Source organism: Schistocerca serialis, chromosome 4, assembly GCF_023864345.2.
Source record: "Schistocerca serialis cubense isolate TAMUIC-IGC-003099 chromosome 4, iqSchSeri2.2, whole genome shotgun sequence".
NCBI classification, from domain to species: Eukaryota; Metazoa; Arthropoda; class Insecta; order Orthoptera; family Acrididae; genus Schistocerca; species Schistocerca serialis.
This window is the reverse complement of record NC_064641.1, coordinates 330551783-330561498: the sequence shown is the minus strand read 5'-3', so window position 1 is coordinate 330561498 and position 9716 is coordinate 330551783. Positions and strand designations below refer to the sequence as shown.

At 43.5% G+C, this 9716-nt stretch overlaps 1 pseudogene; it reads left to right on the top strand.

Moving 5' to 3' along the window:
• Positions 1 to 1415: 1415 nt before the first annotated feature.
• Positions 1416 to 1533, top strand: LOC126475662 (5S ribosomal RNA; annotated as a pseudogene).
• The last annotated feature ends 8183 nt before the right edge of the window (positions 1534 to 9716 follow it).

Genomic DNA, 9716 nt, shown 5'->3' with positions numbered 1-9716 from the left:
TATCTTACCCCTAGTGAGATAAGCCTTTACATCCTTACATTTATCCTCTAGCCATCCCTGCTTAGCCAGTTTGCACTTCCTGTCGATCTCATTTTTGAGACGTTTGTATTCCTTTTTGCCTGCTTCATTTACTGCATTTTTTATATTTTCTCCTTCCATCCACTAAATTCAATATTTCTTCTGTTACCCAAGGGTTTCTACTAGCCCTCGTCTTTTTACCTACTTGATCGTCTGCTGCCTTCACTACTTCATCCCTCAAAGCTACCCATTCTTCTTCTACTGTATTTCTTTCACCCATTCCTGCCAATTGTTCCCTTACGCTCTCCCTGAAACTCTGTACAACCTCTGGTTTAATCGGTTTATCTAGATCCCATCTCCTTAACTTCCCAACTTTTTGCAGTTTCTTCAATTTTAATCTACCATTCATAACCAATAGATTGTGGTCAGAGTCCACATCTGCCCCTGGAAATGTCTTACAATTTAAAACCTGGTTCCCAATCTCTGTCTTACCATTATATAATCTATCTGAAATCTGTCAGTATCTTCAGGCTTCTTCCATGTATACAATCTTCTTTTATGATTCTTGAAGCAAGTGTCACTAATTAACTCAGAAACGGCGCAACGTATCGCTCTGTTTTCTCAACAATTATTCCTCGGCCCAACCAATCCTGGAACACCCTTAAGATTATTTCAGACTGTTTCTGACCACCCTGTACACTCACACATTGTAGCTAGTTAGTGAATATTTGTTATGGAATACGTCAAAGATGGGCAACTGGTGACCCGCTGCCTGGATCTGGCACGTGATTGGTTTAAATCTGCCCATGGAAGAAAATCGTGGCAGAGAGAGGAAGAGATAGGCGCTCACATTGCACTCTGCCTTTGACGCATTTTCGGATATTCGTCATTCTGTTGCTCTCATTAATCTAGTTGTCCGCCCCGAGAGCTGAGTGGTCAGCGTGACGGAATGTCGTCCTATGGGCCCGGGTTCGATTCCCAGTTGGGTCGGAGATTTTCTCTGCTTAGGGACTGGCTGTTGTGTTGTCTGCAACATCATATTTCATCCCCATCGGGGGGGGGGGGGGGGGGGGGGGGCGTCGAATGTAATAAGACCTGCACCAAGGCGGCCGTCATGCCCCGCAAGGGGCCTCCCGGCTAATGACGCCAAACGTTCGTTTCCATTTCCATTATTCTAGTTTGGTTTCTATGTAATATAACTAATTTCAAGCAATTTAGATCTTTAAATTTTATAAAATGAACAAAGAAATGATGCCTTAATTTATTTAAGTTACAGGAACAACCCATACCTATGTGGTCATAAAAATTATTTTTGCACAAATACGTGAAAAATGCTTGGTAATAGTGTTTGTGGATATTAATGCACTAAATTTTAAACACTGTAATGACCTGCCTGTGCCAACGGCCTTGCCACAGTGGTAACACCGGTTCCCGTCAGATCACCGATGTTAAGCGCTGTCGGGCTGGGCTAGCAGTGGGATGGGTGACCATCCAGTCCGCCGAGCGCTATTGACAAGCGGGGTGCACTCAGCCCTTGTGAGTCAAACTGAGGAGCTACTTGATTGAGAAGAAGCGGCTCCGGTCTCGGAAACTGAGATACGGCAGGGAGAGCTGAGTGCTGACTACATGCCCCTCCATATCCGCATCCAGTGACACCTATGGGCTGAAGATGACACCGCGGCCGGTCGGTTCCGTTGGGCCTTCATGGCCTTTTCGGGAGGAGTTTAGCAATGATTTGCCTGTGGCCAAAAATCGCTTGTCGACTGGGAATGCCTATCTCATTACCATGTTTTTCCTTTCTATTTCATTGTGGACGTATAAGAACACTGCAACTGTTGAAACGGAAGGTAATCCAGAATAAATTAGTTGCAAGCAGTTGCTATTATAGTCGTTTATTTTACCGTAATATTTTAAGATGCCTGGCATCGCATCTACAGATCTTTACCTTTATTTAGTGTTGTAAACATCATTTCTTTACCAACGGCGTTGCAGAATTTGGCAGCGGGAATTTCTCACAAAGCTATTGTAAAACATCGTAGGTAAAGAAACAATGTTCGCCACGCGTTAATAAATGTAAACATACGAAGATGGAGAGAACGTGAAATGAATGTGTTCTCAGAAACGCGTGTTTCGATACTCAATTTGCTGTCCTGTCCTGTGGGCAAATGGGTGCATTCATATCGCAGTGTTACTCCATAAACATTAACACGGGTGATACAGTTTTGACATTATGAGTGTTGCTGTCACGTCACGTAACGAGATGAATCACGAGATTAAGTGACTATGTCAGTCAGGCCCACGGTTTAGTAAAGGTTGCCCGTGCCTGGTGAATATCAAGGCAAAAGTGCAATATCTTTGTTTTCAAATTCCTGAGCAATTCGCTATTTTATTTTTGTCATTGTTGTGGTTACTGACATTTTCACTATCGTTTCACGGTGCCAAACATAAGCGCTTCTCCATTTTTGTAGGAAATACGACACATTAAGCTGTACTGTTCTCTTTGTTTTATAACAGTTATTGACGTAATTAGCAGTTCGGTTCACTCTCTGTAAAAGTTATTTTGCTATCTTAAGTTATTGTAATTTGTGTCTCATCAGGTAGAATCTTGTAGTTTGTTGATCATAAATCATTTTCTGCCATGTTCCATTCCCGTCTCACCATTCGACAGTTCCCATTGTGTTTCTACACTCTTCTTAGTTTGGTATCGGGGCCACATTGAAAATTCAGTTTGCCACGGAGGAAGATGGTAGCTGATCATAATTTTGAATATGTTGGTCTACAGAAATGGAGAAGCTATCTCGTACTACAGAGCGCTTATTGTAAATCTACGTGTACTGTCCATCGCTTAAGCTGGAGTTCAAATTGATAGCCACAGAATCAACATGTCAACATGTCACTATAAATGTAACAGCGGGCAGACCGTAGAAATTTTGTTAACTACAGAACCTTCCAGAAGAAATTAAATTTTTCACTAGCACATTGATAAATAATGAATAATTGTTATCTAAGATGAGAAGACCTTCCGACTGACACGAAGAGACAAGAGTAGTCTGCAAAATCCAAAATATTTCTACCCGCTGTCAAGGACGTTAATTGCATCTTCCAAAAAGTGTTAGAAAAACATGACATTACAGTAATACAAAAACCCACAAGGAGATGGGAATATCCAAAGGTGACCAACAATGCTCAGTGACAGCCAAAGAAATCGAGAGTAAAGAGGATGTCTCATGATCCAATCAATATATTTTTCAAAGAACATATCCTTTTTAACAGCTGGTTCATGAACCTGTAACGCCGGAAATGCATATCCTTCTATTTCCATCTATTGTACTATAGATTTTTCCTTATTTTGCTACCCAAAGATATGACATTTCTGTGTCTTTATATATTGTAATTGTTTTACTATTTGTGTATATTTATTTATGCATTTATGACAATGTATAATAGGTTTGTTTTGTAAATATTATTTATATTTTTACGCTTGGTCTGGCCTAGGCAAAACTATGCTGTCGAACGATTACATCGATAGGTCGTGTGGAGAACCAAAGTGTGTAGGATCTTTGGGTAGTGTTAACTCTACCGCGTGGAGCGCGGGCAGAGAGTGAGTCTGTCTGCGGTAGTGCAGTGGAGCAGGTGTGTTGTGTGACGCTCCCGCGAGTTGCCGCGCTTTCGGGGTTGGGCAGCATGTAATTGCGCTCGACTTACTATGATAGTTTCTGACAGGGTGTCGCGGACGGAAAGCATTAGCTGGCGCACATCAAGAGCCCGTTTCGCCTGGTGACCGTGTCGAGAAGGAGGCGCGCCAACATCCAGCTTCTGCAACAGCGACGGCCGACAATGAGTGATTGTCGCCACCTCCTCGATCGACGGCTTCAAACCTTCAATCTACCAACAAGGAAGAATGGAAGCACGTAAAGTTTTAGAACTGTATGGCAAACCTCAGCTTTTAAAACTGTTCAAATCACAAAATTACAGCAGCGTAGAATGAACCTTTGTTGCTCATTGTCCCAATTGCATTACCAAGCAGGGTCCCTTCCTTTTCCGGAATGAACCCGATCGTCGTTGAAATTCAAACGCCAGCATTAAAGCAATATTATTCTATTTCACTGCTTTAATTTCAAAGTTCAGTTAAAGTATTTACAGCTGGCTACAATATTTAGATTATGCAAGCACAAATTATGAGTGCGAGTTTTGTTAGCATATTTTAGCTTACCCATGACTACAGCGCAGCTTGGTACGTACTAAATTTTACTATTGTTAATTGTTCAGAATCATTTAATTCAAGTTCAAAGTTAAATCTGTTATTTCTAAATTGCGTATATTCAAGTAGCTTTTGAAATGATTGTTGAGGTAGTCCAAGACTAACCGTATTTTACTGAATTTCGATGTGCTTCAGAAAGAAAGCTCACTATTAACTTCAGTCACTAAATTAACTTTCGATTTTCCGGTTTTATTAATTCTTTTGCTAAATTAAGTCAGAGTGTAGCGAAATTTATTACTTCCGACAAACTTTCAGTTTTCACACTACACGTGTCAACCTTCAGTTGCCACGCTTCTAGTGCTAATTATATGTGGAATAACCTTTCTTTTTCAGTTACTATAGTAATTGTCCTTAGGACTGGCGACCGTAATTTCCCCCAAATCTCAAATATCTAATTACCGCTAGTTAATTGTTAACGTAATGGCCGCACATTTACTTTCTTTATTAACTTTACCCCTTTTCAAAATTAATTTCCACCAGTTTCATTTGCATTTTTCCTGTCATTTAGATGTAACCCTTTCCTCCCTCTTTACTGACAAATTAACTTCGGTGACGATTGCTTTTCCCAAATTTCCATTAGGTACACGCGGTTTAATTTTTCACTGTCATTGAGGTCGATAATTGAGGGGGAGGTTACAAACCTAGCACACATATGACGCATACTTATGATTCTGATCACACAATTCACTATTTCTTACAAGACATTTTTCTTTAAGTGTGAGGTTCTGGATCCAGTATAAACACGTACTTATTTGAGCTCACTCACATGGCTACATAAACTGAAGCGTGTAAGAAACTGGTACAGGCATGCGTATTCAAATACATAGACATGCAAACAGGCAGAATAAGGCGCTGCGGTCGACAACGCCTATGTAAGACAAGTGCCTGGCGCAGTTGTTAGATCTGTTACTGCTGCTGCAGTGGCAGGTTACCAAGATATAAGTGTGTTTGAACGTGGTGTTATAGGCGGCGCACGAGCGATGGGACATAGCATGAAGTGGGGATTTTCCCGTACGACCATACAACGAGTGTACCGTGAATATCAGGAATTCGGTAAAACGTCAAACCTCCGACATCGCTGCGGCCGGGAAAAGATCCTGCAAGAACGGAACCAACGACGATTGAAGATAATCGTTCAACGAGACAGCAGTGCAACCCTTCCACACATTGCTGCAGATTTCAATGCTGGGCCACCAACAAGTGTCAGAGTGCGAACTATTCAACGAAACATCATCGATATGGGCTTTCGCAGACGAAGACCCACTCGTGTACCCTTTATGACTGCACCTCACAAAGCTTTCAGGCTCGGCTTGGCCCGTCAACATCGACGTTGGGCCGTTGATGACTGGAAACATGTTGCGTGGTCGGACGAGTCTCAGTTGAAATTGTATCGAACGGATGAACATTTACGAGTACGGAGACAACCTCATAAATCGATGGACCCTGCGTTTCAGCAGGGGCTCTTCAAGCTGGTGGAGGCTCTGTAAAGATGTGGGGCGTGTGCAGTTGGAGTGATATGGGACCCCTGATACGTCTCCCGACTCTGGCAGGTGACACGTACGCAAGCATCTTGTCTGATTATCTGCAGCCATTCACGTCCATTGTGCATTCCGAAGGGTTTGAGCAATTATAGCAAGACTATGCGACATCCACACGTCCAGAATTGCTACAGAGTGGCTCCAGGAACACTCTTCTGAGTTTAAACATTTCCAATGGCCACCAAACCCTGGCAAACATGAACATTACTGAGCGTTTCAGGGATGCATTGCAACGTGCTGTTTAAAAGAGATCTCCGCCCCGTCGTACTCTTACGAATATATGGACAGCCCTGCAGGATTCATGGAGTCAGTTCCTTCTAGCACTACTTCAGACATTAGTCGAGTCCATGTCAAGTCGTGTTGCGGCACTTCACGATATTAGGCGAGTGTAATAGTTCCTTTGGCTCTCCAGTGTAGTACGTTGGGGCAAATTTCGATGGAAGAGAGGTTGGTTGCCAGACCACAGTATATTTTCTGAAGATAATCGACGACTTCAAGGAAAGGGACGACGTACTGTCAGTAGAAGGCGTTACCACTGGAAGGATAATAAACGAGTACACTCCAATAGAGCGCTCTGTTGCGTTATGGGGCGGCTATGTGCCAGGATGGTGTGAGCGCAAAGGTGGAGGCGAGATCGCGTAGCTACTACAGCCCTGAGCGCCCGTATGGTAGTTTGTAGGGAAAGGGAGCTAGACCTGGGGGTTTAGAGTTAATTTAACACTTCGGAAGAGGAATGGATTCTTGATAGTAGCCATCAAAAAGATCCAGTTACGACCCAGGTAAAAACCTACGTAACACCGACTTCTAAATAATTTTCTTGATACAAAAACACTTGATTACACTATTTTTTTTTTCCTGAGAACAAACGTTGGGGGGACGGGGAGTGGCCCTCCTTGCCAACGAGCATGACGCCCTTGGCTACGGCTCCTGGTGACATCTACATCTATCTACATCTACATGATTACTCTGCAACTCAGAGCTAAGTGCTTGGAAGAGGGTTCATCGAACCACATTCAAGTTATTTCTCTGTCGTTCCATTCTCAAACAGCGCATGTGAAAAACGAACATTTAAATTTTTCCGTGCGAGATTTGATTTCTCTTGTTTTGTTATGAGCGTTCCTTCCGATGTAGGTGGGCACCAACAAAAATATTTTCACACTGTGAGGAGAAAGTTGGTGATTGAAATTTCAGGAGAAGGTCCTGCGGCAACGAAAACCGCCTTTGTTTTAATGATTGCCTCAGTAATTCACGTATGGTTCAAATGGCTCTGAGCACTATGCGACTTAACTTCTGGGTCATCAGTCGCCTAGAACTTAGAACTAATTAAACCTAACTAACCTAAAGACATCACACACATCCATGCCCGAGGCAGGATTCGAACCTGTGACCGGAGCGGTCGCTCGGCTCCAGACTGTAGCTCCTAGAACAGCACGGCCACTCCGGCCGGCAATTCACGTTTCAATCCGTTGCGCTCTCTCCCCTATTTCACGATAATAGAAAACGAAGTGCCGTTCTTTGAACTTTTTTTATGCCCCCGTCGACGCTATCCGATGCGGATACCACACCTCACAGCAATACTCTATACGAGGACGTACAAGCTTAGTATAGGCTGTCGCTTTAGTAAAACTGCTGCATTTACTCACTGTTCTGTCATTAAACGATAGTCTTTGGTTTGTTTTGCCCAAAAACATTATCTGTGTGACCGTTCCAACTGAAGTTATTCGTCACAGTATTCCCTATGTATTTGGTTTGTGATGAGTGTGATTTAACGTGTAACGGAAATTTAGTGGATTCCTCGTGGTACTCATGTGAATGACTTCACATTTCTCATTAGTTAGAGTCGATGCCACTTTTCGCACCATGCGGATATCTTGTCTAAGTAGTTTTGCAGTTTGCTTTGGTCATCTGATAAGACGGTAAATGACAGTATCACCTGTAACCAACCTAAGAGTGCTACTCAGATCGTCTTATAAATCGTTTACGTACATGAGGAACAACAGAGGACCTGTAGTATTTCCTTGGGGAACGCCAGATTTTACTTCTATTTTACTCGACGACTTTGCGTCAGTTACTATGAACTGTGACCTTTCTGACAGAAAAACACGAATCCAGTCGCACAATTGAGACGGTGCTCCATAGGAATGCAATTTGATTAGAAGTCGCTTGTGAGAAATGGAGTCAAAAACCTTCTAGAAAACTAAAAATAGGCACTTAGTAGGACACGTTACTTCGTGTTACTTCATAACATAAATAGACTGACTGTATCACGCCGGGGGATGCCCACCACGGGGAGACCCTATCCCGTGATGTCGGGAGGCGGCTTGTGGGCGTGGGGAACATACCGTTGCAGCATGTGCAGCAGGCAGCTGTGATACTGGGTATGACTTGGTCTTGCCAGTTGCAATGTGGTTCTGTGTCTGGGGATGGACTTCGCGAGTAAGCGTTGTTGCCCTGTCATGACCTCGAACTAGTGACTTCTACTGGCAGGTCCTAATAGCGTCCTTGTCCGGCACAGCGCTGATGGGGGCTGTGAAAGTCAGAAAACTCTATCACAAAAATGTCCAGTACTGTTAGTTACCGGCAGGGACCTTATTTTGCACATGCACCACTACCTCTCCCTCATGTGTCCTCAAACACCTCTGCCACTGTCAGTTAGGAAATCTACCTTGCCCCTTGCTCCACTAGTGTGCAGTACCGCTAAGTTAGCTATTTCAGCAAGCTAACGTACCTCGCAACGGTGTGCTGGCCTTGTGGAATTATTACAGTGGAAACATCCTGTGCTCGCCTGCTGTGAGCACAGCTGCAATACACCGCTCAGGCTCACACTAATATTGCCGTGTATGCCCGTTACGCCACATTATTGCCCTCTATGGACTAGACGTGGTCCCTAAACTAGTTCGTCCAAATGCGGAGAAATTTTGTGTCCAAGCAACTGGTGAATTTCCCACATGGGTTACATATATTGCATCCATTTTTACTTACTTTGCTGCTTAAGCTATTTGCTTACGAGTCTACTTAACAATACTTATTTTCGCTTCTGAGAGTTTAAACCTTTATCGGTTGTACCATCACTTCGTTTTCTCTAAATCTTCATATACTCTGCGTACAAACTACATTGTTACACTCTGACTCTCTTACACCCCAGGGAACCAATTTACTGGAATATTGGTGTTTTATGCTGACGAGCAGCTCTCTTCCTAAAAAAATACAAAGTTACGTATAGCAGAGTTAGAGCCACTATGAGACTCGGTATTGCGGCATTTAAAATCACCATCACACGTTGTTGTCCTACTCTGAACCGCTCTGTGTGTTGCAATAGCTGCTCAGCTGAAAACGCTCTTCCTCATCAGCAATAAATAGGTTATGAGATGTTCACATGCTTGATTCTCATAATCGTGGCTGGTAGGGCCCTGTTACGTCTCATGTAGCCTCACTGATTAACAGCCCTCTACCATTAAGCTCAATCTGTCTGATCTCCGTGAGCTTTCCCTGCTCGAACAACTTACCATTATTACCACGTCATCGTAAGTGAAGGAAATCCAATGAAAACTTGCGTGTTGAAAATGCAGTATCGGTTCCTCAATACGTCTCGGATGAACTAGTCCTTCTCTGTTAGCTGAGAACTGTGGTGTCACCGCCAGACACCACACTTGCTAGGTGGTAGCTTTAAATCGGCCGCGGTCCATTAGTACATGTCGGACCCGTGTGTCGCCACTGTGTGATCGCAGACCGAGCGCCACCACAAGGCAGGTCTCGAGATACGGGATAGCACTCGCCCCAGTTGTACGGACGACGTAGCTAGCGACTACATGGAAGAAGCATTGCTCATTAGCCGAGCCAATAGTTAGAATAGCCTTCAGCTAAGTCAATGGCTACGACCTAGCAAGGCGCCATTAGTA